Raw genomic sequence first — 23,729 nt, 5'->3', positions numbered from 1 at the left:
ATTTTTGCAAACAAGTACCATCATGTCAGTAACAATTAGAGTTTTTTCACCGATTGGTCAACTATAAACGCTTCCACTGGATTTGGAGTATTCAACGAATTTCATAGCGCTTCATATCAACTGCAAAAGCCGTGTTCAGTATATGTTGCGGAACTAGCAGCCATATTCTACGCAGTAGAGCAAATTGCCTCACTACCTTCTGACCATTATTTCATTTTTACGGATAGTCTTAGCTCATTGGAGGCTATTCGTTCAATGAGGCCGATGAAGCACTCCTCGTATTTCCTGACCGAAATCCGAGCCAAATTGAGTACTTCTGTACTGCTAGTGGTACTGCTCATATACCATCACTTTAGTCTGGGTCCCATCTCATTGCTCTATTCCGGATAACGAGAAAGCGGACTCGTTGGCTAAAGTGGGCGCTATGGAAGGCGATATTTTCGATCGACAAATCGCATTTGTGGAATTTTTCTCAATTACCCGTCAGCAAGTCCTCACCAACTGGCAACAAAAATGGAATGAGAGTGATCTGGGAAGATGGTTACATTCTATTCTCCCACATGTGTCTATCAAGCCGTTGTTCAAAGGGTTGGACATGAGCCGTGACTTTATACGTGTCATGACGAGACTCATGTCCAATCACTGCTCGATAGATTCGCATTTCTTTCGAATCGGGCTCACAGGCAGCCATTTGTGCGCTTGTGGTAGTGGTAATCACGAGATCGACCACGTTCTTTGGTCACCCTCCATTTGTAACCGTGCGGGAAACTTCCTGAGATAATTGTAAACACGGTGGTTTAAGTGCCACTCTCACGAAGAGAGACCACCGGTCGTGTTAAACTTGCCCGACACTGTGAGACTAAATCTTAGGGGACTCCCGTACGGTACGATTCTCGAAGTACCTCAACGAATCAATCCGAATTTTCGCTAACGCCTGAGATCAAATGAACACTTTTATCCGCACTTCCTTTTATCACGAAAAACCTGCAACCCCGAAAGGATCCAAAATGCTAAGCTCTATCAGCATAAACACAACGAATCGGGTTAAAAACAAATATGTATGAATAGAGAGAGATCTTACGAATGGAATACACAGTGACGTATGAACCAGCTAAGAGACGCAACGGTATGAAGGAAAACTATATACTTTAATACAAAAAAACAACCAATTCAAACTATATTCACGTATTTGATAATTACATTCGTGTTGTGTTGGACAAACCCGATGACAACGGAAAAACTAAATTCATGACCATGAAAACAAGAATACGGACATACCTGCGCAGGATTTAGGTTCCGTGAGATGCGATGCGATGCGATGCGATGCAACGGCGACGGATGAAGCGGTGATGGCGACGGATGGAGCGATAATGGTGGCCGGAGACCTTACCAAGGTCCTAGCGATGGCGACTGTCGACCTTCCGATGACCTGTGATGATGGCGGCAGTCTCGGAATGGCGCCGATCTAGCTGCGGAAATGGCGTGCAGCGACGAAAAGTGACCCGTGTGCGGTATGGCCGAAATTAGAGGTGCGGAGGTAGTGGCGGCTGGACGGAAGGCTTCCGATTTTCTTTCTAGAGAGCTGAGCATCGACGGAGTCGAGCTTTTCCCGGGAGATTCGCTCCGCGGAAGAGAGAGACCAACGTACCGTCGCACGGCTTCGCGTACTGTGTTTCCGCTTTGACCGCCCGAGATGGAATGAAATCCTCTCCTCTTTGGTTGAAATCCGAACCGAGGTACGCGATTGGCTTCGTACTCCTACGGTCCGAGCTCTCGAATGTCACGGTCCCCGGGGTTGTAACGGGATGGGGACCTTACCGACGGCTTTTGGCGACCGTCGGGAAACAATTCGCTAAGCAGAAATTTAGCGTCTTCACTCTCCTCCGTTTGACTACCTACGAGAGGCGGGCCTTCGCTGTGCACACGGGTCTGATCCGTCCTTCACGGACGAAAAATGTGGCTTTGATGACGCCACGAAGCCAAAGTTCCGGCGATGATGACTGCCGAACTCGGCAAAAATCCAGCCCGTACAAAAAAACCCGTTGAACGAGCTTTTTGTACGATAAAACACTAAAAACGCAGATGTCTGCGACGCAACTACTTTGAACAGTACAATTAACCTTAGAGTACGTAGATTACTTTCACAGAGTCCACTTTACGAACTTAAAAACCGCGCCACACACATCTGCTTTCCAGCCGATTCGTTAGCGAAATGGACGAGATTAGAAGTTTTGTTCCCCAAGAAACCACAGGTTTTCTTCAAGATAAAAGGATCGGATATGGCGCGGAAACATATGTCGATTAGCCATCTTATTTATGTGTTCATTTGAATCCTATCTCTTTCGCGTATTTAGAAATTCTCCTCTTTAGCCATCTTATTTATTGTTCCATAAAAAACGCTAGCTTGCTATAAAACCTTACAAATGTATATACAAAGCTAAATGTAAAACATAGCTTAGACACAAACCAGCTTCTTCGCACAAGATTACAACCTATATGACAACACACGTTACCTAATATTTACAACTTATACAACTCATCCCTAATATTTACAAATTCCATTCTTTTCCACAATCTTTACCGCCAACTCAATTGAAAACAAACGCACTGCGTTACACATTGTGTTGCTAGATCCGAGTTATCCGCATCTCTCAGGGCCCGAGGAAAACAGCCTTTGCGGCCCATTAGAGACATCTTGGCGAGCCAAGATCTCGATTATTGCAATGTAATTTATGTGTTTTTAAAACGGATAGATCTGAGAATTTAGTAGTAAAGGACGAACACAAAATTATTGCGACACCGAAAATGTCATGCCAATTTTCTTATAATGTTTAGAATCAAACCAAAATTTTAGGGTAGTTTTATACATATATTTACTTCAAAAATCAAAAGAAAAGTTAATCGATGGAGCCTTGAGTGTAAAATTGAACGCATTTTCGCTTGATGCCATCCATCAAAGTCTTTACAGTGTCATCCGGTACCAGTTTCTCAGTTTTTTTTTCCATTTTCTTAACATGTCCTTCTCGTCTTTGACTGTCTTCTTGCTCTTCCGAAGTTCCCGCTTCATTATTGCCCAGTACTGCTCCACCGGGCGCAGCTCCGGACAGTTTGGCGGATTCATGTCCTTTGGAACAAAATGGACAGAATTGGCCTCATACCACTCCAGGACAGTTTTAGAATAGTGGCATTATGCCAAATCTGGCCAAAATAGCGGAGCTTCGTCGTGCTGCTGCAAGAACGGCAAAAGGCGCTTCTCGAGGCACTCAGATTTGTAGATCTCGCCATTTACTGTGCCCTTTGTCACGAAAGGCTCACTCCTCAGTCCGCAAGAGCAGATGGCCTGCCAAATGAGATATTTGGAGGCGAACTTCGACATTTTCTTCTTCTTAAATTTGTCGTCCACATCGAACTTGCTCTTGCCGGTGAAAAACTCCAACCCCGAAATTTGCTTAAAATCGGCTGTTATATACGTTTCGTCGTCCATCACACAGCAGCCATATTTTGTCAGCATCTTCTCGTAGAGCTTCCGTGCCCGAGTTTTAGCCGTCGATTGTTGCCGCTCATCGCGGTTTGGGAAGTTCTGTACCTTGTATGTACACACTTAGAAATACTTAATTTTACACGTGACGGAATCCATCTTTGACATAAAGGATGAGACGTAAACAAATATGTCATGTAAAATTAAGTGCTCTGAGGCTGAAAGGTTCGTTACTCGACTAAAAGTACGTTTGATTGAACTGAATTTTGCGTCTATTATGACTCAATTTTATGTCAAAATTGACGCTCGTATATGTCAGTCTCAGAGCACCTAAATTTACATGAATTTTTTTAAGTGTGTATGTAGTCCAGCTCTCTTCTTTGCATTCTGGACGTAGCTCTGCGACATGCCGATCTTTTTAGCCAAATCACGACTTGAGACGTTGGGATTTGCTTTAATCATCCGCTTCACCTTTCCCTCCGTCTTTTTGTTCTCCGGTCCCGGTTTTCTTCCAGCTCCTTTGCCGTGGTCCAATGTCAACCGCTCCTGGAACCGCTTCAACACTCTGGAGACGGTTGAATGATGAATGTTCAACATTTTTCCCAACTGCCGGTGCGACAGGTCAGGAAATTCCAGGTGTTTGGAAAGAATTTGTTCTCTCAACTCGCGTTGGTTCACCTTTATTTTCGTTGAATCGAAAAACACGACTTCGAGTTTGACAGCATGTACACAATACACATCAATGAAAAAGTGTGCAAAATTTGGTTGATTTTTACCCAATGGTAAAAAAGTTATGCCCTGTTGAATGTGTCGCAATAATTTCGTGTTCGCCCTTTAAGTTTCATTTTGTGTTCCCCCAAGTTGTTAGCTGCCCATTGATGTCCCCCATGGTTGTCTTTTTCATCAGTTAGTCGCTTAGTTCGAGATCAAGAGCACTTTGCTCTCGAAACCTTGTGTTCTCAATTCCTATCATGCCATCCATTTGTTACAATTTGTTACCCCTAACCTCGAGATAGCCGCGAGTAATCGGCCCCCGCTTTACTAACGTTAGTTTTATGTAATTTTGTAATCTAAACAATGAATATCGGCTCCGCAAAGCTACGGCAAATGAGCCTGGTAAAATAAACGCATTATGGGGAGGTTGAGGTCGTAGCATCGTATTGTTCCGTAGAGATCTTGGTCGCACATACAAGTTGATTCGTTGTAGGATTTCAGGACAATCAACTCGACCCAGCAACACATCAGAAACCAGCATAGCCTTAGCAACGTCTCTTCGTGTACTAAGTGTTCCAGACGAATTAGCTCAACTGGGACTCGAGGATAATTCCCAAGTCCTTGATTTCGTTCACTCTTACCATTGGTACTCCAGAAAATGAATAATCGTGGAGTTTTGGATCTTTCAGTCGAGAAAACGTAATAACTGAGCAACAGAACAAATCTTGAAATATAGCTTGAAGTCATCAGCAAACGAAAGCCTTGGTTCATCCAGCACTGCATTGACATCGTTGAAGTATAAAAGGAAGATGAGTGGTCCAAGATGAATGCTGTTTGACATAATCCCAGAAAGATTGTGGGTGGGATTTGAGTGATCGTTGTAAGCCCGTATGATATCGAATATAACATCTCTTACTAACGCGTTTATAGATTATGTTCAGCTTCACGTAGTGGTCACACAGCGATACACACTTTTCGAAAATCTGCTTAGGGTGGCTCTCTTTTGTCTTTTCAGCCTTCGGAGTTTGGGAGTGAGCCATGGGGTACAACCAACGGCTACCGTCTTCTTGGGAACATGTCGCATATGAAAGAATATGAGAGAATGTCTGTGCAGCTATGTTCACAGTGGTTCCGTCAAGAATGTTCTCCCAGTCTAGCGTCTCAAGAAGAAGAATGATGTTGTGATAGTCTGCATTCCTGAAATCGTAAATGACAGGAGATGGATTGACAGTGTCTTCCTTTACATTTCTTCTCTCGATATTGAGATGCAACGGTGGATGATGAGGTACGAACTTTACCAGCGGCGCTGGGGCCAACGCCATTGTCACAGGAGCTAACCAAACATAAATCAAGGCTTCTGTTGTTCTCGTTTACAGCATGATTAATCTGCTGGAGTGTAGCAGTGCTGTAGCTGTCGAGGATCCTAGTCGTGCACCGGTGAAACGTCGAGTGTGTAGCATCGGGGTAGAGGAGTCCGTTGCTTTATGACTGCCAACAAATTCCTGGCAAGTTGAAATCACCAATAATTAGAATGTCGTCCGTCATTGAAGCTCTGTTAACAATGGATGAAACTGAGTTCGTGTGGGCTTCAATCAATGATTCGTCACGCGTTCTGTCAGGAGGAAAGTAGACAACACACAAGTACAGAGTACGATCTACGAGTTCAATCGCTAACTACAATTGTTTCACCACAGTCCATGCATCGTCCTCAATTAAGTGTACCTTTATGCCTCGACGAACAGTTAAGAGGACACCACCACCTCGAACTTTATTACTATTAAGCGGACCACGATCGCAACGGAATACTTCATATTGACGGTCTAGAACTTGACTCGAAATAGTGTTCTGATTTAGCCACGTTTCAGTTAGTGCAAGAATATCATAACAGCAATCTGAACTGGCGGTCAAGTAATCGTCACAACACATCATCCCTAGGCTCGTTACCGTTAGAAGAAAGTTTTTCTGTGAGAACATTGCTATCGTTACGTGTTGTCGGGATAGCGCTGTTGTCGTCGACCAAACACAGTTGTTCGGGAGCCGATAGTGTAGCGGCAGCACTAGAAACCGAAATATTATCAGGCAGAGTTGACGTCCAGGGTTGATTGTACTTGCCTTCGATTGGAGTTTGGAAGACCCCATTGTCCATCTCAAACACAGGCCCGGGACGACTGTTGTACGCTGGCTGGAGGGGCACGACTGCGTTGAGGGAACTAGGGGCTTCCATTGTGCTTGTAGAAACCAAGCGTCCCGGTGATGAATGAAGATGAATGATTCTCGAGTGACTTCCATCTGTATGGCAAGCTGGTGTAGAAGTGGCTGTAGTGCGATGCGATAGAGTAGTGCTGCAAACGGGGTGGAATTCAGGGTTCAAAGAAACTCTAAATAAAACGTACTTGCCTGAGTGAGCAAGCTGGATAGCCCCCTAACCAATTCCGAACACAGGAATGGATCGACTTGGAAGTCTGGAACAGGCTCATGAAGATGTAGAATTTTTTTTTTCCTCTGTTCGGGACCTAACACTACTGCGACCAGTAAATTGATCTATTGTAGTATATCCCGTGTCCTTAGTTTAGTGCATGTCGTATTACTCCATCACTATTGAGAAATGATGAAGTATTCGATTTTTTTACAGTTGCCACTCTTGCATTTATCGCAAGGATCCGACTCTAATTGAAAGGTCCCGCTATTTATACCCTTCGGAGTGTTGAAACACCCTCCAAAGGCGCGCCCCTTTGTCAGTCAAAATTGAATTCCTTAGCAACAAAATTAAGGTATGACACCGATAATGACCATGCATCAGAACCCTAGTCTTAACCACTTCAAACTAGGGAACAACGAAGAAAAGATTAGGAATCACATAGATGAAGACAACTAACTCATTTTTTGCCTTGTTTCAAGATCATCCTCGGTAGACAAAGCCGAGTCTTGTCACTATCAACAAGGCATAAAAAGTAACAAGGACTAAGATGTGTTCCTTGGATTACTGAAAAATCCTGTTCCCCTAGTATGAAGTAGTCAGGAACTAGGGAACAACGGATAGAAGATTAGGAATCACATAGATGAAGACAACTAACTCATTTTTTTGCCTTGTTTCAAGATCATCCTCGGTAGACAAAGCCGAGTCTTGTCACTATCAACAAGGCATAAAAAGTAACAAGGACTAAGATGTGTTCCTTGAATTACTGAAAAATCCTGTTCCCCTAGTTTGAAGTAGTCAGGACTAGGAATCGGTGGTAGATCTTACATCCCGTAACGTACCACGAAAAGGTGACCTCCCCTAGTTACGGGGCAAGATGTAGAATAGCAAAGCTCTTCTGTGTCGGGTGGCTCGGGGGCTTCCATCATGCTGTTTTACATGCGTTCCGTTGTCTGCAAACTGTGGTGACGGCTGAGGGTGTTACTTATTTCGTCGGAGGTCCATCTATCCGAGGAATTTTCGCTGGTCCCCAAAAATCCCGCTCGGCGTGTAGGTTCTCAAACTCCCTGAAGCCAGACCGATGAATCGACGGCTGCTTCTTTCAGCCCCATGTCCACACCAACTTTAAACGAGATGAATGCAAGCTGAGTCAAATCGGTGTCCTTACGCACGAGCCTCCGTACATCGATAGGTTGTTGGGTTTGTAGGCAATATTTTACCAGTTCGGATATATCTTCCTCTACAATAGGTTTTATTGCATTGATACAATATGTTCTATTCGGCGGGCTTAAATTGCCGCACAACTGTAGCAAACAGAAGAGAAGATTCCCAAGTGCCTCAATTTTAGGGACAAGGTTGATAGAATCCACGAATGACCATTAGCGGCTATGACCAATAGCGTCTATTTGTGGATTCTATCAATCTTTTCCTTAACAGTGTGACCAGTATGAAGAAATTAAATATGAGCCCAGGAATAAAAGTCTCAGTAAGCAGAAATGGTAGCCGCTAAGCTACCGAACCCATCATCAATATATATGTGTTTCTACAACTTCTTAACTAGCTTCGGGAGCGCCCAGTCTAGAGGACACTTATTAGAGGGTTGGTATAAACCTTCAATTGGGACGCTAAATTGAAGAAGTAGGGACGTTGACGTATAATCGAATCAATTTCGCTCGGTCAAATAAGTGTATGATTTCCATGAGAACTATCGTCTTTCATCTGCAGTTTTGATTGTACCACAAGACCCACATTTTCGTCGTGCAGTTATGAAATATTTCCATCAAGACAACTCTGTTCGGCATCGCACTGAAAGTCTGACGTTTGAGCTTGGGGCTGCTATCGACTTACTTGCGCGTTGATGATGTCTGCATTGCATTTACTGCCAAGCCACGGTTAGTACCCATGACAAGCAGTCATTATTTATGACTTACCTTTTGACCGCGTCCCTCCTGTGGTGCGCAACGAGAGCTTCTATGAGTCAACCGGCAACAACCGGGCCTGTTACTACCGAAATCGTTACGAAATCTGCTTCTACTACCAGTCACTACGAACTAGTCGTTGTCGTCGTCGCCGTCGGTCGACCTTTACCAGATAAGACATCGAACGGGAGATACTGTGTGTTGTCATTTCATCTCCCGAACCACACCGAACGAAGGAGTGCCGGCCTAATCGCGCTGAAGAAGTCATATTCGATTCCAATGCGATATGTTTAGACGTATGCTAATTCGGTTGCTCCCTCAGCGGTAGAAGCCGACGACAAATGCCGCTCACCGCATTCAAATATCCAGACTTTATCTCTGGCATCTTACTCTCCAAACCGCAGGCCCTAATATTCATAACTAATACCTTATTAAATGCAATGATCCGCGGTTCCTTTAATTCTGACCTTTCCCAGCTCTTCGACCGCCCCTTCAGCGAAGCAAACGCCTCTTTTCCACTGCCGCTGTCGTTGCAGTCAGAGTGCGCTTGAAGTTTCGGTTTCTCTTTCGTTTGTTTGCATAATCAGCCGATAAATTATGATCGTGTCATTACAAATTGCAATCCTTTTCCCCTCCCTCTCCCTCAGTCTAACATCGAGTGCCGTCTCGTTTGTCGGTAAGATTTATTTGCTCAATCGAGGAAAATCGTGCCACGGTGCCAACCCTCCCAGAGGCTAACCTACAAATATCGGAACGGGCGATGCAAAAGAGCATCTCAATACATCGATACATACATAGGGGGCGACCGATTGAAAGATTAGCTTCTCCCTTCGGGACTCGAAAATTCAACCGCGAGATGAAAAGTATCACGATTAGAGCGCGACACCCGGTCGGTCGAGATGTCATAGGACACCACCGACCGGGACCGCTTGGAGGAATCTCCATGGGCTCGGAAAAGTTCCAATCAACAGCAGCTCGAGCAGAGTTGGAACGTTTTACCTGGAACTCACTTCCCAAGATGGAGCTTTCAATTAACACCATTTAGGATTGCCTCGCAACAGGATTCCTGACAGAATCAATTCCATCATCAACACCCCGTCGTCGTGGATGTTGGCTGTTGGATTGAACTATTTCATTGCACTCTCTGCACGGACATAATGACTACAGAAGCATGCTTTAATTAACGTGATGAAAAGTAGAACTTGCTTACCGGAGGAAAGGTCTCCATGTGCAGGGAAACCGGAATCGCAGCTGGTGTGTTATTAATTTTTGAAATTCCGATTTTAATGTAATTGAACTGCTCTCCCGATGGAATGACTCGGCAACTGGACAAGACTGTTCAACTTAAGAACTCGTAGAATTTTCGTAATGCAAGTGAAACTCTATTTTCTAAAGTCAGTCTCGTCAGTCAATTAAATATAAATTTTATGTTACAGAAATGCCCATCAAAAAGTATTACATCAATCACCACTTTAGGTATTTGGAAAAACGCAATTCTTTGATGAACATGTTAATCTACAACTGGTATCGATTTAGTCAACATGCTCGACCACCCAGTGCGAAACAGCTCCCAAGTCGCACCGGACTGATGGATTGGCAGTCAGTTTCAATCTAAACCATATCGTGTAATTATACCACCCGCACAGAGCAGCTCCTAGTTTTCCGCGCATTTACGACTACTCATTAAACAATTTGCTGACCACCCATCTGGAGAGACTTTAATTCCCGTAAGGTTTATCCATTCATTATGATAAATACAAACAGTATAACCCCAAAGCACGATGAGCCACTTTCCCCGTTCCTACCTACAAAGGGGTAATCGAGTTGCGGCTGGTCTGACAGTCAGTTCCATTTTTATTGCACTTCTCCACCTCTGACGTACTGCGGTGGTGGTTTTATTAGGCATTATTTTTTAGCTGGAATTTCGCCAGCTTGCATCGCAGTTGGATATTCGGGAAGTGTTTATAAACTGTCAGAATTGAGTTGCCGGAGGGAAACGGGATGTGCAATAAAAAGTGTCAGAAATCGCACCTTTTGTACGGCAACACACGCGACCAACGCAACTTAGCGCTTCCAGATTGCACTGCTCCGATTCAGGTCATCGCCATAATGCACTTTTCTGTTCGGGCATCAGCGTTTTTTTTTTAAAGACCAGTGGGCGGTTTTATTTCCGAGGCCGGAATATGGACAAGGATCGCGTAAAACAAGAAATTTATAGCTGGATATTGCAAAATCACAATGATGACCTACCCAATTCAGTGGACTTTTGACAAAACGTTTGTGTTCGATGGTGACATTGTTTTGGCCTGTCTCTTTAGTCATTATGAAGCGTTATGTTATGAGCTAGTTCAAATAAACTCCATCCCAGTATGATGTCGGATTAATGCAAAGGTGACTGTTGTCATGAAAATTTTATGATACACATATTGCGTATGCAATGGAATAAAGAAGGTAGGTGCAACTGAAGTGGTTCCATGTCAACGTGATTGCTACGTGTATCATATTCATATTTGGTCCTGCCCATCGTGGGAGGTTAATCTTAATGGTGATCTTGCATTTTCGTGCTCAGGCTGACAGTAAATTGCGGATATGCGTTCATGGCTTGGTATGTAGTCGTTGTGGTTAGGCTGTAAGTAATCTACTTATGTCAATCAAGGCGTGGTTATTACAAATTGAGCTTACAATTGTTGGCCATGGGTGAATATGTTGACCATTATATACGTACTGAAGGAACTGCATCAGCGCTGTTTGACAGCAATGCACAGTGGTCCACGAATGCAATGTAGCGGAACAAAATTAATAACTCCAAAATGAGTAATTTGAGCGTCCTCGAAAAAAAAAATTTTAAAGAAAGGATGATACAAAGAATAAATGTTTTAAATTTGTACTAAACTACTATCCAAAATTCAGTTTTTTGAAAATTCATTTTGGAGAGTTAGTGCCTTGCACAAAGTTGTTTATTAGTCAAAAATATATAACTCTTTTTTTTTTTTTTTTTTCCTCTGTTCGGGACATAAAACCACTGCGACCAGTAATTTGATCTATTGTAGTATATCCCGTGTCCTTAGTTTAGTGCATGTCGTATTACTCCATCACTATTGAGAAATGATGAAGTATTCGGTTTTGATACAGTTGTCATTCTTGCCTTTATCGCAAGGAATCGATTCTAATTGAAAGGTCCCGCTATTTATACCCTTCGGAGTGTTGAAACACCCTCCAAAGGCGCGGCCCTTTGTCAGTCAAAATTAGATTCCTTAGCAAAAAAAACAAGACATGACACCGATAATGACCATGCATCAGAACCCTAGTCTTAACCACTTCAAACTAGTAAACAACGAATAGAAGATTAGGAATCACATAGGTGAAGACTAACTAACTCATTTTTTCCTTGTTTCAAGATCATCCTCGGTCCACGCAACCCGAGGACTTATCACTATCAACAAGGCATAAAAAGTAACAAGGACTAAGATGTGTTCCTTTGATTACTGTAAAATCCTGTTCCCCTAGTTTGAAGTAGTCAAGACTAGGAATCGGTGGTAGATCTTACATCCCGTAACGTACCACGAAAAGGTGATCTACCCACGTTACGGGGCATATATAACTCTTACAAAGATGATAAAATCACAACGGTCTTGGTTTTCGAGGTACAGTTTGTTTCGAATTGTAGGGTGATGTTTAGCCACTTCTAAGCAAGTTCAGTTGGGACCTCCCTTAGCGCAGTCGGTAAAGGTGCAGCTACAAATCAAGATCAGTCTGGAGGTGGTTGGGTTCGAATCCCGGTCCGGTCTAGGAATTTTTCAGGTTGAAAGTTTTTCGACTTCCCTGGGCATAGAGCATGATTGTACTTGTCACATAATTATACTTGTGTGTGTGTGTGTGTGTGTGTGTGTGTGTGTGTGTGTGCGTGTGTGTGTGTGTGTGTGTGTGTGTGTGTGTGTGTGTGTGTGTGTGTGTGTGTGTGTGTGTGTGTGTGTGTGTGTGTGTGTGTGTGTGTGTGTGTGTGTGTGTGTGTGTGTGTGTGTGTGTGTGTGTGTGTGTGTGTGTGTGTGTGTGTGTGTGTGTGTGTGTGTGTGTGTGTGTGTGTGTGTGTGTGTGTGTGTGTGTGTGTGTGTGTGTGTGTGTGTGTGTGTGTATGTGTGTGTGTGTGTGTGTGTGTGAGTGTGTGTGTGTGTGTGTGTGTATGTGAGTGAGTGTGTGTACAATCCAACCCCCACTGTCCGGCAGTGTTATTATGGAAGAAAACTGCCCTTAAATTAAAGCAGGTTTAGTCCTGGAGTTAGAAGGTGTTAGCTCTATTGCAGCTCCAGCGACCCATTTCAGAATGCCTGGTAATTCACGACCACTCCGATGTCACTTTTACTTACAATAAGCCCCGCATGTTCACTCTACCTTTATCAAATGGATAATGGTATCATAAACACACTTCCAGGTTCAAAAAATATTATTTTCAATTCTGGCACGTATATAGTTTTGAAATTTGTTCAACTGTATTAAATCGATTTGAATGGACATTTCTTGCCAATTTTGTTTCGAATACCTCTTGATTCATCTGCTGGCAGCACTTACTGGCCCTTACCGGCGACCAACTCGTCTGCCCGCAAAAGCAACAACGCCTAAATCTCAAATCTCTCCAGACGTCCCCTCGAAACTGCAATCGAGATATGTATAAGAACAATCTTCAACTGGAACGTACTCACCAAATCAATACATCCGGGAGCACATTCCCGATGCTTATTTTTCTCTCGCACGCCCGTCGTCGTCGAACGGCAAAAAAAAGGAACTCGGTGAGCAATTTTGTGATACGGAATTTTCACTGAACATAAACCGCGAATTTACGAATTTCACCACTCCAACTGCGAAACACGTTCAGAAGCACTTTTGGTACACTTTCGATCAATTTCTTTCGAAAACACAAAAAAAAATTGCAAGCGAGCCAACATCAACACCCGAGTCAACACCGATTGTGCCGGACTCTTACCCGCACCTTGCAGCGCGTAAATAAACTGAAATTAAAAATTATCACTCGCGATGCCACTAATTTCTGGTCCGGGAGAAAATCAAATAACGCAGATTGCGACATCTCTTCTGATGCTCGCAAACATGTTGAATCACGTTTTCTTTCTCTATTCTAAAACTTCCCGGAAAGCGAGAAAACTACCAATCACACACGTATAAAAGTTCGGGAGGCAGAGCGCCAGTGCTAATCTGGCAAATGCAGCCGAAAACTATGAACGTAAACGCACGCACAAAACAGAGAACAAACTTAAAACACAACCGTATCCAAAGGCGTTCGAAACTGCACTCCTACTTGTCACACAATTATACTTATGCAGAAATGGTACAGGCATCGAAAGCTCTCAATTAATAACTGTTGAAGTGTATCTAGAACACTGTGTTTAGAGCACGCAATATGCGAGAAGCAATAAGCTTCAAATGCGAGAAAGAAGAAGAAGAAGAAGAAGAAGTTCATTACCAGATTTTTTACAGTTTAGAAGGATGTAAAAATTTGGTTATTTACACTTCAATATGTTTTTTTTTTTACCATGAAAATTAGACGTTTTTATATTTTTTTTTAAAACGTTATTTCACAAAACTTGAAGCTTTTCCAAAAATATCACCCTGTTTTGACGATTCGTTTTAAAGATATTGAACGAATTCCATTATAATTGACATATCTTTCAGAATCATATCTACGTAACTGCACAAATTCGTAACCTAAGCCAATTGCACTTTATATTGGATATGTATAGAAGAAATTTTAGGTCGGAATACCTTGGAACTTTTGATCCGTGAGCAATTTTCAGAACTGATTTCTCTCTAACTCGATATTCTCCCTTACTCGATGGAAATCCAGGCTACTTTGAGCACGGTTCCCATAAAAACTTCTAAAATTTACCACCAAAACTCGATCCATCTGTCGATGAAAAAGATGCTTTATAGACATTTTGAGACTTTTCATAAGATGAATTATCATCTGTCATCATCAGTCTGCTCATTATAATCACGAAGGTCGTGAAGATGTTTTGTGACTGTCAACAGCTTCAACATTTTATTTAATAGCTAGCATTTGTTGTTCGAAATAATTGATTGCTTATATAAGGCTTGTACTCCGTGTGTAAAAATTGATGAAAATCTGGGTATAACTAGTTTGGAGTGAATTGTTTACATTTGCAAAATTTCATAACAATCGGTTCAGTGGTTATTGAGATGTCATCGAAACAAGAAGAAAATCGCCGGATAATTTTGCGCGCCGTCATGGAAAATCAGACTGCGACCATGAGATGGATCGGAAGACAACTGGGAATCACCCATACAACTATGTCTCGGGTGGTAAAATCGTTTAAGTAGTCCCAGACGACCGAGCGGCGGGCTTGAAGTGGTAGAAAATCGAAGACAGCTGACCCTGTGAAGGCCCGAAAGGTGTTGGATTATTTCAAGCGTAATGCGAACCTTTCGATTCGCGACGCAGCTCTGAAGGCAAAGTGTTCCGCCTGGTTCGTTCAGCAAACCATGAAACGAGCTGAGCTTCGTGTATTCAAGGTCCGGAAGGCACCGAACCGGCGTGATCAACAAAACACGGCGGCCAAATCCCGCGCAAGTAAGCTGTATCGAGAGTGGTTAACGAAACCGATGTGCGTGGTTATGGATGACGAAACCTACATCAAGGCAGACGCAAAGCAGATATCGGGGCTGGAGTTCTACGCTGCCAAATCACGGTTTGATGTTCCGGAAGACATAAGGAAGAAGAAAGTGGACAAATTTGCCAAAAAATACTTGCTCTGGCAGGCCATATGCCAATGCGGTAAACTGAGTAAACCGTACATCACAATGGGTACCATCAACAGCTAAATTTACCGCACCGAGTGCATCCAGAAGCGTCTGTTGCCCTTCCTGCGGTCCCACGGAGGTGAGACATTATTTTGGCCGGACCTGGCAGCATGCCATTACGCGCGATCGACGTTGGATTGGTACAGAGACAATGTTCCAAAAACCATCAACCCCCCAAATTCACCAGAGATTCGTCCGGTGGAAAGATTTTGGGCCATAATGAAGGCCAAAGTTCAAAAATTGTCCAAGGTGTTTAAGAACGAGCTGGAGTTGAAGAAAGAATGGATGAAAGTGACCAAAAAGGTCGGCTCCACCATTGCACAAAATGTAATGAGGGGTCTTAAGGGAAAGGTGCGGGCTTTCAACGATGGAAAGGAAATTGAATAAAGTAATTATGCCGAAACATAATCCATATGTATTAGTTCATTCCCTTTTTTTTTTAATTCTTTATTTAAGAGAGATTAGTTCATTCCCTGAAAGTTTCAATAAAATCCGACTTAAAATTAATTTTGGCGAACACTTTTGTCTGGCTCCTTTTTTTCGAGTCCAGGCCTTATATGCACTGAAATTGGTTTCCCCAAATGTGAGAACTATCCTCAGGATAGTGAATGTAATGATTATCACCAACGGCTAAGGATAGCAGTTATTTGAGAGATGCTATGAACCAGACATGATTTATTACATACGGATCATTCCAGCTCAAGTGGGTACACCACATGTGGTCGATGTCACCTTTTGAGCCAAACTTGGCCTGAACGCTTATTATGGCATTCTGAACAAATGCCTTTTGACGTAGAAATACGTCTATGTCGACTATACTGGGGTGCAAATCATAAAATATGTGTAGTTAAGTAGTGTTAGGTTTTAAACGCTTGTAACTTTGTCATTTATAGATGAAATTAAAATACAAATACGCCAATCGATAGGATATTACATTACAAACCTGCTGAGTTAAACATTTTTCCATTTTTTCTGTAATAAAACTGTTGAAAATGTACAAATGAAAATTTTATCACTGTTTTCATGAAATAAGCGTTTTTCCCAACCCCAGTCATCATAATCGAGTACCACTTGGTTGCATATCGTTCTGAAAAGACATAAAACAGCACTGCTGTCGCGCTGCTGCTCATTACCGCTTCGGACGGCGTGGCGCTTGGTCCTGCAGTTGCAAGAGTCCCAAAAATTGTCTACGTAGTTAATGAACAGCTCTTTTTACGAAACGCGGAAAAATTTTTATGAAAAACACCCTCCCTCCCCCTCCCATATAACAACAAACTGAACCTGAACTACAATGTAGTTAAAAAACAAGTTTTTTTTGTGCAGAATATGTAAAGAAGGAGGGACGTCGGATGTTAACCCAAATGCATATACCGTGCATCATAGAGAAAGAAGCTCTATCTACTGTTTCCAATTATCGCAATTACTCAGGAATGCTTGTGTGATTACGAACCCACGTTTCAATAAAATCCTATTTTGAGAACATTGTTCATTCTTTAGTATTATTGGAAACGAGAAAGATAGCCTTTTTCACCAAAGACACCTTTTTCATGTCCATTTGTAATATTCATAGAAAAAAAACACGGCATACATTTAAACGCAGTGCGGAAATGACATGAATAGGTCCAACCAAAATCCATTACCCTACACCGGGGCAGATAGGAACGCGTGGGGAAGTTGAAACGGTAGATGTAGCTCTTAGCGGAAGTAAATAATCACTGAGATTATTTCTAATATAGTTTGCCGTTGTACAAAATGCCACTCAAAAATAATTACAGTGAATATTCACTTCCAAAGAGGTTTACGTACTGTTTCAACTTGCACCGGTATACCTTAACTATGATATTTACCATCAAAACATTAAACAGGTAGAGAACCTGTATACAAGCTTTTGCTCTGACTTTGAAATTCAATCGCTGAATCCCCTAATTTTTAATCAATGTTGTACTAAGCACCTACTTATTGGAAACCAAACGTTTATTTTGAGAAAAGTCACAGTAAACGCTGTAAAGTACATAATGATGATGCTTGGTAATTTTATGTTAGGGTTGTCCTCCAAATTAGAGAACAAAGAGGTGCTTAGACCCGTATTTTTTTAAACCCGTATACAAGCTTAAACGTATGATCGTTATACCCCTTTCTCTCCTACTTCGTTGACATATGAACCAACATTTTGTTCAATATTTAAAGTACTGCCTTCTGACAGGTAAAACAACTGCCTGTTGCGTTATCATAACATGCAATCTTCACTTTCTTCTCTGCTTCAGAAACCTAACTTAAAACTAATGATGGATCTTCTGAAAAAATTAATGTATTTTTTGGCAATTGTTTTATTCCACAACATGCATGGCGTTTTTGTGTATTATACTGTGGTGCAAATCAACAAAAAATGTGTGACGAAATAGTGTCAGTTCCTGTATGGCAAATTCTGTAAATTCTTAACCAATACATTAAATTTAAATACATTATCTCATGTATAAGATGAACCGTGGTCTGATTATGCTAACATGAAATGTCGCGAGTTTTGAAACATAACCGAAACATTGAAATACTTTAAGAATTTAAAATAAAGTATAATAATCAAAAATTCATTACATACATCAATTTTGCGTAGTTCTACGTCATACTGCGGTCGTGTCTAAGACACAACCCTAAAGTTTTTTTTTTATTATTTTGCTCTCAAGTACCTAGATCTCTCTCGACTACAACCCTGGATTTTTGGGATTTTAAAAAAACATTATTTTTCAGAAGAGATTACTCCACAACCCCATAAGTTATTCGTGATCTTAGAACGTCAATTTGAAGGTTTTTAATGTAGATTCTTATAAATGTACCCACATTTTGTTTTTGTTATAGTAACTACAGTAAACAGGCTGATTACCGGCAGATATCCTAATTGTCAAAAAATTGCCATGAGCGGGATTTTTTATTTCTTAATAAATATGCACATTGTAGCCGAAATACGTATCTGTCATGGAAACCAAAATTAATTAAGTGGAATTAAATGGAAGATAGCCCACACTTTGGAAAACTCTGATGATTGGCAAATGATTTGGACAAATAGTTTTTGAGATATCACCAGATGAGTGATAGGTAGATTTGAGCATTCATGGTGACAAATCAAAGCTATTTAATATTTATTTATTTCTCCTTTTTTCGCCGATGGAATAATAATATTGTTATGTTATTTTTCACATGTTCTGTGCAGGATTTTTATTATATGAAATCATGCATAACTCATTTATTTACTTCTGTCCATAATTTAATGATGGTCCTAAAAGTAAAATATACGTTCTAATGGGATACAATCTCTCGAGCAAGAATGCTTTTTTAATATAGTTATAAAGATAAATAAACGTTGAACCTTTATTTATTATTTTTTGAAAACACACTTTCCATTCATGAACGTAACCGTCATGTTCTTCAGTAAATAGGCTGATTAGTAGGTATCCAAGTAGTTTAACAAAAACAAAATGTGGTTACACCTATAAGAATCTACATAAAAAAAAACCTTCAAATTGACATACTAAGATCACGAACAGCTTATTTCCAGGGTTGTAGCCCAGAAGGATCTAGGCACTTTAGAGCAAAATCAAAAAAGCTTTTGTTCAGAATGCCAAAACAAGCGTTTTGGCCAAGTTTGGCCCAAATCGGTGACATCGACCACAACTTTTTGAAATGCTGTACCCACTTGAGCTGATACGAAATACTGATGAAAATTGGTTTCAACACTTCTATTACCAAATTTGCAAGCATGACAAGTTGTTAAGGAATTTATTTTAGTAAGGATGAATGCATGTTAGAATAAAATCAAGATGAAAAAAAAAGATCATACGGAGAAGGTTGAAAATTTAAAACAAATAGGGGGTTCCACAATGAAAATAATAGACCAGGGGCCCCAAGGATATATAAGACTGCCCTGTTGCTTACCCTTGCATTTTTGCCTAAAACATAAGATATATTACGTCCTTTGTTAACATATTTTAAATTCACAGCTTTCAATAGAACAGAAATTCTAGTTTTGCGAAGGTTGTCTATAATTCCTGTCTTATTATGACATAATTGTCTACGGATCAAAAGCTCCAAGGAGTTCCGACATAAAATAGATTCTAAACAAATCCAATACAAAATGTAATTAGCTTAGGTGTGAATTAGTGCGATAACGTAGATATGATTTTTGAAAGATGTGTCAAATAAATTGGCTTTTGTTCAATATCATTAAAACTAAGCATCAAAACAGGGTGGTATCTTTGACAAAGTTCCAAAATTTGTAGAGTTACTTTCTAAAAATAAAATACTAATTTTTATGATAACAAACATTAATATGTTAAGTGATAACAACCGAATTATTTACCTTTTAATCTTTATAAAGCAATATCTTGCAAACCAAGGCCATTGCGATTTTGACGTCTTCAGAAGATTTTTATATTTTTGACTAATAAACAACACCGATTCTCCAAAATGTCAAAGTTACATTTTGAATAGCAGTGTAGTATGAGCTTAGTACAATTCTTATTTGTAATATTACGCTTATCTTAAAAAAAATATTGCCGAAGACCAAAGGCGTAGCCAGGTTTAGAGCTAGGGAGCGGCAAAAAAATATATAGTATGGAAAATTTGGGCGAATTTAAATAGATATATTTGTACCGCAGTTTGATTTCAATCGATAATGATAACCCTTATTTACACCCTCATTTTGTTCTTCGAACGTCACTTTGCTGGAGAAACGAGGTTCCAAATCAACATTTTGCAACGAAGTAACGTTTGTAGTACAAATTACCACATGATGATAATGCTCCAAATTCAAGTTATTTTTTTGTTTCAATAGGTGCTGTTTGACCCACTGCATATAAAAAGGCAAAAAAGTAAAAACAGAAGCTGGCATGGAGGAAGGAAATGTACCAAACCTAAGAAATATAGCTTCTGTTAATTACCGTGCAGCTTCCGACTGAATAGCGGTGCCGCTGGTGTAGTGTTAAGCGTGATAACTTATCACCTCAAAGGGCCTGGGTTCAATCCCAGTCGGCACCGTCGGGATTTTCTGAGGCATGAAATCTCTGATCATGCTTTCCTTCTAAAGGGAAGTAAAGCCGTTGGTCCCCAGTTCATGAGTTGATGGGTCGATAAGTAGGGGCCTGGTGTGAAAGCTGCCTTCCTGGCGTCAGTGCTCGGTACGAAAAACACTATCGACGGAAAACTAATCAAAGATACAAAAAAACTTCGGACTGTAGTGCAAAGAGAATCTTGAACTTAATGGCGACCGCTCATTTAAAGGCAGAAACTCGTACAGGTGAAGATTTCCAAGATTAAGGGCATGTTCAGCGGCGGTCCAAATCCTGGTGTTGGTCTATTTGTTTAGAACAAACACAAAAAAACTGCAGTACCGGTGTTGTAAATTACGTTTTGATCTATTTTTGCCACAATTTAGAACAAGAAAAAGACCGTTCCAAATCACTCTGGCGTGTTTTTTGACACACGGTGAGAAACCAACAAACCAAAACAAATTGATTCTTCAGACAGATGCATATTCACACCGAACTTTTTTTTTATCGTTTATTCTATTTTTGTTGATTGCTAGCTGTTTTGATAGTTGATGGTAAGTTGTAATTACATCGAAGGAGGAAGACGAACAGTTAACGAACCAGTAAATGGCTGAAAGTCTCTTTAATAAAGTAGCCAAACCTAACCTAACAGACCTAGTGGTAAGCGTGATTGCCTCTCACCTCAAAAGGCCTGGGTTCAATCCCAGTTGGCACCGGCGGGATTTTCTGAGGCATAAAATCTCTGATCACGCTCCCGTCTATGAGTTGATGGGTCGACAGGTAGGTTCCAGGTGTGGTAGCTGCCTTCCTGGCGTCGGTAGCATTGGTACTCAGTAAGGAAAAAAATCATAAAATCCCGTCGGCGCTGACTGGGCTTGAACTCACGCCTTTTGGGGTGAGTGTCAATCACGCTTACCACCACACCACTAGTGCCGCTGTGCCTTCAAACCATGAAAACCATAAAAAATTAAATCAATGTTATTTAATACATCATTGCAATTCTTGAATATTATTATATTTTTATTGAAATTTATTTTTAATAACCTTTCATTTGATATTTTCATCTTTGAAATCAGCTTAGCTTTTCAAAAGTTATGAATTTTTGGAAATATAATTTTTGAAAGAAATCGAGTTTTTGGACCACCCTAACATGGAAATGGTCACCCTAATGACAAGATTTAAAAATATGAGTCTAATATTTTACGATCAGGAACAAAATTACCAATTTTACGAATTTCTGAGAATTACTATATTGTTTTGCTATGGAATAGCTGCATGAACATATAAATTCATTGGGAAGAGATGGGACCATCGGCGCCTGATTGAAGCGATTTGAATGGGGAGAGTGGAATTACCAACTCAATGTTGTTTACATTTCATGAATTGAAAGTGGACTCTTCTTTCCACTCATTGGGACATCTCCTCGTTTGATGGCTTGTTCTGTATCGGTTTGGAAAAATGTTTTCATTGGAAGGAGATTCTTCTTGGTCCCGTAGATCACTCATAAGTGTCTCTGCTTACGAGTCCACCCTCCGTTTTTGGCCATTCATACAATTGTAAATTGAATACAACCAGGTATCGTACTTGATTAAGTCATACGAGGTGGAGAGTCCACTGGTATCCTTTACATCCTCATCCTCATCACACTTTTGAGGGTTCCTCTATTCTCCACCAGAGGTTGAAACGATCGCTTAGTTTTTATTGGATTATTCTATAGGCTTTTTAATGCACTCCCAATGTAGAGTAAGCCTGGGGAACTCGAGAGGAAACGTCAACAAAACCGTTTGTTTACATCAGAATAAGGATTGTTTACTACGCGAATTAAAGCATTTGTCATTGAATATCTTGCGAATTTCCACGGGTAATTGTTTTATTGCAAGATTTGCACAGTTCTGAATTGATTTATATCTCAACAAATCACACGCAAAAAATCCGAAAGATCATAGCCATATTACTACTATTCTAATTTTCCAATTTTCTCAACAAAAATATTCCAGAACACCAGCTGGATCATTGCAAAACGATAAACAAATAAATTTTCTAACTGTGGATAAAGTTTTGGAGCACCTCAGATGAATCAATTTGTTGGAAAAAGTGAAAAAGTGTTCCGCTTCCTCACGGCAATCTCTTTGGCGTTGTCCTATTCACAATGAGATCAAACTTGTGAAGCTTTTTGTTTTTTGATTAATCCTCCTAGAAGTGAAATGAATAATAATTTATTTTTCCAAGTCCAAGTGAGCTGTACGAATCCCTTCGGGCTCGAGGCAGACAACCTAATGTTCCAGTTCGGGATATTTTCGGTAGACGCGATCTGGAGTTTATGCAACTCATATATGTTTTCTTAAAGAATATTAACCATAGATTGTAAGTTTGACTAGCCTTGTGTTTAGTTATAATCATGAAGTTATTTATATGCTCTGCCGATCAAAGATAGATATCACAACTCAGTGACAGCATAGTCTAAACATATTGCTAATTTGATAGACTATTGCAACCAATTTACTGAGCATTTTGTACAGCGATCACATTTATTTTTTAATATGCCATTCAACATGAGCAAACTTGTATACTTGACACATGGCTTATTTGACCACACATTCTCCTATAAATGTTTTCAATATTTAATCAAAGCTCACTTACTGGCTTCCAAATGTTATATGGATCGATCCAGCTCAAGTGGTTGCAGAATTTAAAAAAGTTGTGGACGATGTCACCGATTTGAGCCAAACTTGGCCAAAACGCATATTTTGGAATTCTGAACAATCGCCTTTTTTGATTTTGCTCTAATGTGCCTAGGCAAATTTTGTCTAATGAGCACAAACACAACTTACTACTTGTTTTGTTTTCGCAAGCCTAAAAATATATACTAATACTTAGACTAATTATAAGTGTGCAACTGTTTCCTATGCGAAGCTACAAATGCGTAGCAGAAGAACATGACAGTTACGTTCATGAATGGAAAGTGTGTTTCCAAAAATGAAAAAAAAAGATTTTTCATTATAACTATAATAAAAAAAGTATTCTTATTCGTGAGATTAATTACTCATATAAGGGTATTATTCAAGTAGCAGCTGTCATCCACAACTGTAATTTTATATACCTGACAATCTATCGGATTTCATCGTACTTCACGTTTCGGCTGTATCCCAAAGGAACGTATTTTTCACTTTTAGAACCACAATTAAATTATGGACAGAAGTAAATAAATAAGGTAGTTATGATTTCAAAGAATGAGAATCCAGTCAAGAACATGTGAAAAATAACATAAAAATATTATTGTTCCATCAGCGTGAAGGAATTCAAGAAAAAATAAAAATAATTTAAACAGCATTGAT

This window comes from Ochlerotatus camptorhynchus, unplaced genomic scaffold, assembly GCF_037179485.1.
Source record: "Ochlerotatus camptorhynchus isolate MF236.1 unplaced genomic scaffold, CSIRO-AGI_Acam_v1.1 ptg000064l, whole genome shotgun sequence".
Taxonomy (NCBI): domain Eukaryota; kingdom Metazoa; phylum Arthropoda; class Insecta; order Diptera; family Culicidae; genus Ochlerotatus; species Ochlerotatus camptorhynchus.
This window is presented reverse-complemented; position numbering follows the sequence as displayed.